Source organism: Pyrus communis, chromosome 2, assembly GCF_041283825.1.
Source record: "Pyrus communis isolate YQ-2024b chromosome 2, ASM4128382v1, whole genome shotgun sequence".
Classification (NCBI taxonomy): Eukaryota; Viridiplantae; Streptophyta; class Magnoliopsida; order Rosales; family Rosaceae; genus Pyrus; species Pyrus communis.
In genome coordinates, this window is record NC_142566.1 from 2,000,241 (window position 1) to 2,007,036 (window position 6,796).

A 6,796-nucleotide genomic window follows, 5' to 3' on the forward strand; every position below is an offset into this window, starting at 1 on the left:
TTTAAACACATTCAAAACATCTTAAGATGCACGTAGTGCCGGTTATAATAAAAGTCTTTCACACGCGCATAATAATGTGATTTGATTAGTTATCAAATAATTGTGTTTTTTTTCTTTCGAACAAACGATATTATCTACACTAAGGATGAGGGGGTGGGCTTAACCTCACAATGGATAAGCAATAATATAATTCAATTAATTGTTTATTAAATATTATTTTCTCTATTCTTAATGTAAATTCAATAGAACGTAGATGAAAATTGAAAGACAGATTTTATTATATAAATTCAACTGTTTTGATTGGTTTATAAGGGGTTTCTTCTAGCATGGTTGAATACTATTCATTTACTTCAAATATTTGACTTTCTTTTTGTCATAAAAAAAAGTATTGAAGCAATTAACGCATATAAATATATTTAAAATGTGTAAGTTGAGCATAGCACGCCGTAGTTAAAAAAATATCTTCTACACGAATGTGAGTGCATGCTTGAAAACTAGTTGAAGGTAAAGGTAAATGACTTTTCAGGGGCTTGCATAAAACACTATTTTATCCCTTATAATCGTACCATTTTATCTATTTTAATCCTACCATTTGTGGGCCGATTGAAATGTATCATACAATGAAATCTTCTTGTTTCATAACATGAAATCGTGTATGGCTTTGAGGTGGATTTTATTCACATATGAGTTTAGAAGCTGAGCAAATTAAGTTTCATCTTGAGATTTGATCTTCCTGGGAAGGTGAGGTGCAGACTGCAGGTGCAGGGGTTTGGGTGGTGAGCAAATTAAGTTTCTACAATTTGAACATATCAAACGCTTGAATATATCAATCCAATCCATTATAAGACTGTAGCCTCAGGAAGTAATGAAGGTAAACAGGTTACCGTACCTTCCATGCACTTCATCCAAAATCAAACGAAGCTACTGCATCGCATATCAGTTTCTTTTTTATGTCAAACAATGCATATCAGGTAACATTGGCCTTGGACATTTGGAACTACTCCCTTCAGGAAGGCCAGAATTGCTCGTCTTCGTCTGATCACGTACACTTGTTAGCCATCTATAAAAGAAAGAGGAAAATGTGAAATGGTTACAATGTTCCTTAATAATAGATGTAAATAATAGTGACAACTGAATGTATGGACTTGCAGATGACCGTCAGCAAACTGCATGTCCGACCAGGTGATGACCGAAGCATGACTATGGTAACACTCATGCTACGAGTGCAGGTTCAATCAACCAAAGGCAATATTTTTACCAACAAACAGTGTACAAAGATGACAATCTGAAATGCATTGATCAATATTTAAAGCACAGAATGCACTTCAATCATAATAGAGAAAAAGCAAGTTCTGATAGTCATTTCGCATGATTTACTTAACCCCTTCTATCCATTTGCAAGAATGTTCCGACCATGCGTTTGAGTGATCTGTTCCAAGCAATTATAATTGAAGCCATAAAGGATGGGGCAACACTGATCCGACGGAAAAAGCCAAAATACTAAAAATGTTGAGGTGAACAATGTTCTATTGATCCAACGTTAATCCACCTATTGGAGTAAACCCATTTGTGTGCATTGTAACTAAACTAAATCAAAGGCAGGCTTTTATTTAATGGAACTGTAATTCAGACATGCCTATGTTACCTACAAATTACAATTAACTGTTGGAAGTCTTCTTGAGCTCAATTTCATCAGCTCAAATGATATGACCTTTTCATAACAATTATGAAATTATATAAATATACCTATATATATGAACAAGGAGTAATCCAAGTTAACACTGTATGGGAAACAAGACGCGGAAAGTCATTTTGAAAAGAAAGAAAAAGTATAAGAAACGGAATTTACTTTCGGATATCATATTGCTTAGTTAGCACTCTTTCTTTCAGTTTGGCTCTAATTTCAGATGTTGGTGTCCATCTATTTAGTTATCACTTTCAACAATGGTATCTCACTGTTCAAGTAAACTATGGGATACCTTTACAAATTTGATATTACAAAGGACACTAATCTCAAGACCTTCCAAACTATGTGACAAGTCAAAATCATTATGTAACCTTCGAATTATGAACTTTTAAATGAAAGATATGCAGGAAATGAATGATACACAGATTTGAATGCACAGAATAAACAAATTGGGTGGAGCTATTTGTTACATAATGAAACATTATGGACTTTTGGGGTAAATCGACAATTTAAGCACTATCTGGGGTTAAACACCAAATTCATTTATGTTTCAGCTTTAACAGGCATTACTTAAATTTGAATGACTCAACTCCAGGCACTGTCGCATTCATTAGTTCTAATCTCAAGACCTTCCAAACTATGTGACAAGTCAAAATCATTATGTAACCTTCGAATTATGAACTTTTAAATGAAAGATATGCAGGAAATGAATGACACACAGATTTGAATGCACAGAAGAAACAAATTGGGTGGAGCTATTTGTTACACAATGAGACATTATGGGCTTTTGGGGTAAATCGACAATTTAAGCACTATCTGGGGTTAAATACCAAATTCATTTATGTTTCAGCTTTAGCAGTCTTTACTTAAATTTGAATGACTCAACTCCAGGTACTGTCGCATTCATTAGTTCTAAAATTTCCTTAATTACTTTTTAATACCTGGTGAGCAGGAGCTTGCAGGCGAGCTTGAGGTTGAGGCAGTTTTGAAACAAAGAAGGCTAAGAGGGATAATGGCAGCTGAATAACTGCAAGGAAACCCGAACCCCATTACTTGCATTGTTAGACAAATCACTTTTGCTTAAACTAACTTTCAAGTTTCAATAGAGGACATAATTAGTAAGCTGAATCACAGAGAAATGATGCCCTCGATTTCAGTTTCTAAATCCAGTTCAAGAGAAACTGCAATAAAGCATGCTCTTGAAAATTTTCTATTTCAAGATAGGGTCTCTTGAAGCTGCTTATAAAATGGAACTCAAACACAATAACTGTATCCAGATCCATTATTTTTTAAAACTTGGGCCACCAAAGTTATTCCTTCAAACTATTGTGCAAAATCCAGGGAATACGTTACTTGTCCAAAACAACCATTCAATTAGGATCACGGCCAAAACCTTTCATAATACAAAATTATTGTCCTTTCTTAAGATTCCAAATACTTGACCCTCATCAGTCGTACATACTCCTCTCATGGCCATCTGACCTTAATAATATCCCTTGTTTTACCAACATCAATATTACAGCAAAATTGTGAACAAAACCAACTGAAAAGAGCATTCAAGTAAAATCCTTCCAGTAAAGATAACCATTAGAATCATTATGGAAGCAAATTATGGATACAATGCCTTATCCTCCAGCAGATAAGCTTAAGTCGGGATACGACTGATCAACAACGCATAAAAAAAAAGCCTATAGGTAACATGTTGGGGATAAAATGACAGCCAAGAAGGATACATTAGCACAAGCAACACCAGGAGTTTGACAAAACTAAACTTTTATACATCTCCACAGTTCAGCTAGAGAACATTATTTCCTATACTGTGGGCTTAAGTTTGTACTTTATGCTCAACATTTTCAATGTAAGGTACTAATGTTTCACACTGAAGAAACAAAACAGCTAAAAAAACAAATTGAAAAATACCGAAACAGTTAAGCCTTCACTTCCACTTGTTTTGGTCCTTGCGTCAAAAATGCAGGCCACTCATTATGCACAGTAGATTTTTCCTTGTTCTTGTACAGTGGATTCGACGTCAAGATCCTCAAACTCGAATTCCCTTTGATCTCCAAAACTTCGGGCAAGCCATTAATACACCCCTTGGACATCCCTACATCAATCCGAATTGCTCTCTCGTTGCAAATGCCATTAATCCCAAACTCTTGAATGGTATGACCCATAATCATCCTCTTTGCGCCGGGAATGGTAGCTAAAACATGTTCAAGTGCTGAACAATCACATTGATCCTCCAATCCATGCGAAAACTTCCTTAGCCAAACCACACCATTCGCACCATGACAAAACTCGGGCGCGATTCTTCCCTTCGACCCATGAATCCAATCCCTCACCTCCTCATTGATCTTCTCCAAACCATACGATACGTGCTGGCTCAAAAGCCCGCCGTGGACGAAAACAGAATCCCCGACAACCAACACAGCCACGTTATCGGAAAAGAACCGCGACGAAATTGGACCGGATGGCCTCAATGCTGCAATTCTTGCCCTAATCCCATCAGCAAACTCTTCCTTCACACTCTTAAACCCTAGGGGCACCCCATCAAAGGGATCCTTCGGCTTTTCTAAGCCTTTACAGAGAGACTTCATTCGGTTCCCAATGGAATACCAATCAGCCCAAACTCTAAACTCATCCAAACCCTTGCGGGTCACAAACCTGAAATCTCCTTCCACGTTCATGATCTCGTGGTTGCCGTGCATCGTAATAACCGTGCCGCCGCATCTGGCGGCTTCTCGTTTCAATTTCTCGAGATAATAGAGGATTTTAATCTCGTCGCCGCCCCGGTCCATCACGTCGCCGACCTGGACCACGGTGGTGGACCCTCCGACCCATTTACCCGACTCCGGGTCGATCAATTTAGCAAGCCTAAGCGATTCCTTGGTCTTCTCCAAGTCGCCGTGGAGATCGCCGATTGCGACCAAACGGTCCTGCGGGGGGTAATAGGTTTGCAGCGGTCGGCGAGACGGCAGGGGATCGTCGGAGCTGTGGCGGGCAGGGAGGGCATTCTGGTGATTTTGAGGGGAGGCGGGAAGTGGATGATTGGGGGTTTGCGGTAAGAGGAAGAGGCCGCCGCTGACGGAGAAGTCGACGAACGTGTCAACGAAAGAGGAGAGGAGATTGGGAACGTCTTTGCATGAGATGGAGGAAGAGTCCTCCGCGGCGGCTGCTGCTGGTGGTGCGGCGGCCTTTTTCATTTCCTCTACCGTGCCTTTTCTTTGCCGGGTCCAATTTGAAGAGTTCAAATCTTCTGCGGCCAAAACTTTCTGTAGCCTCTGTACCTTTTCTAGTTGAGTGACGCATGACTTATTGACTTGATGTATCTTTAATTTTTATTTTTTTATTAATTGATAAGTTGAAGAGTTAATATTATTAAGTGCGTTTTAAATATTTGCTATGTTTATAGGTCACATAGATGCTACATAGGATTTTGAGTGCAAAAAACTTGATCTAGTGTTAGGAAGGTCTTTTAAGTGATCGTTAATTTTATTTAATTTATTCATTTGGATGGTCATAAATAAAGAGAGCAAATAAAAACCTCAAAAGAATGATCACTTCCCTATAAATGGAAGATAAATTTTATTTGAAATCATACAACCTAACTCTACACCTATCATCACACAATCTTTATCTTACCATCAAACTCGAATCACGCAATTGTTGTATATCCTATGTTCTTTAATATGCTTAATGAAGGAGGAAATGAGTATGAAATGTTGGTCAAGACAAAACCTATCCCCTTATACTCGAATCACGCGATGAACAGTAACTGCCCTTAATGAACAGTAATCGCCTTTTGCATTTCCACCGTTGCACTTCAATAGTCCTGGCAATAGGCAATGAAATATTAGTATTTTTTTTATTTATAAAATAAAACAAAATAATTTTAATTGTAAATTCGGATAAGATTTTTAATCGTTCTCGTTGCGCCATGTGTCATTATCCGAAAAATTATTAAATAATACAAAATAATTTTATTTGTAATTTCGGATAAGATTTTTAATCGTTATCGTTGCGTCACGTGTCATTATCCGAAAAATTATTAAATAATACAAAATAATTTTATTTGTAATTTCGGATAAGAGTTTTAATCGTTCTCGTTGTGCCACTTGTCATAAAATCCGAAAAGACAATTATTGGGGTTGGATTTCCAATAAGATTTTTAATTGTACTCATTGCACCACGTGTCATTATCTGAAAATACAATTATTGGTGATGGATTTCTGATAAGGTTATAAACCAATCACGTCGTGCCACGTGTCATAATTTGTTTACAATCTTTGAGGATGAATTTCCATCAGATTTTTAACAAATGACAGCATGCCACGTGACATTATCTACAACCTAATCCTTTCTGAATCCTTCATATAATCCACCATCCATCCTCACAAATCTCACACCAATTTTCTTAAGATCTCTATCATTATTCATAGTTTCTGCTTCATTCTTCACAAAAATCTGTATCATTATTCATAGTTTCTACTTCTTTCTTTACAATGTCTTCTTCTTCCTCTAACACTCCAGATTGTGCCACGTGTCACAACGGTAACTTTTCTTAATTTTAAAACTATTTTTTCGTTTATTTATTTATTTATTTATTTATAAAGCCTATTTAATATCGACTGTTGATCTCAGATTGAACGGTTGATATTAAATAAGCTTTTTTTTTTATCGTTGAGATCGAACAGTTCAAGTTAAGGAGCCGTTGAGATCCAATGCACCGTGGGAAGCCATGTGGCTTCCCAACGGTAACTGAGGCCGACTGCTCCGCGGGCCCCTGTGGTCTGAAACTTGTCTGCTGACGCGCCACCACGCGCGGGTGAGGCACACGCGTCTGACAGAAAAAAAATTTAAAAAAGGGAGCCTGACGTCAGCCATGCGTCAAGTCCACCTCAGGCTAGCGGGCTGGCGATTCCTCACAGGACTGTTGCTCGGGCCTGCCCAATCCCTTGGGCTCCCAACGCTGGAGACCTGCAACCGGGCTATGGAGCCCTGTTTGGTCCACTGTCCCCCAAGCAGTCCACAACGGTGGACTTGCTCTTATACTCAAGTCCGAACTCCTTCCCATAAATTACAATAGCTTAGCATATGATAATTTTTAAT

The 6,796-nt window shown here is 38.0% G+C and overlaps 1 pseudogene across 3 annotated transcripts; it reads right to left on the reverse strand.

Annotated features, from left to right (window-relative positions):
* Positions 1-790: 790 nt before the first annotated feature.
* On the reverse strand, positions 791-4,995 carry LOC137747646 (shewanella-like protein phosphatase 2 pseudogene; annotated as a pseudogene). Of its 3 annotated transcripts, none has more exons than XR_011069985.2 (3): positions 3,608-4,995; positions 2,629-2,706; positions 791-1,060 (listed from the first exon to the last, which is right to left on the reverse strand). The product of XR_011069985.2 is annotated as a shewanella-like protein phosphatase 2 pseudogene, transcript variant X2 (transcript). The 3 variants fall into 3 exon arrangements; XR_011069984.2 differs by having other exon boundaries at positions 2,629-2,714; positions 3,608-4,968; XR_015953775.1 differs by lacking the exon at positions 2,629-2,706 and having other exon boundaries at positions 3,608-4,968.
* Between the last annotated feature and the right edge of the window lie 1,801 nt (positions 4,996-6,796).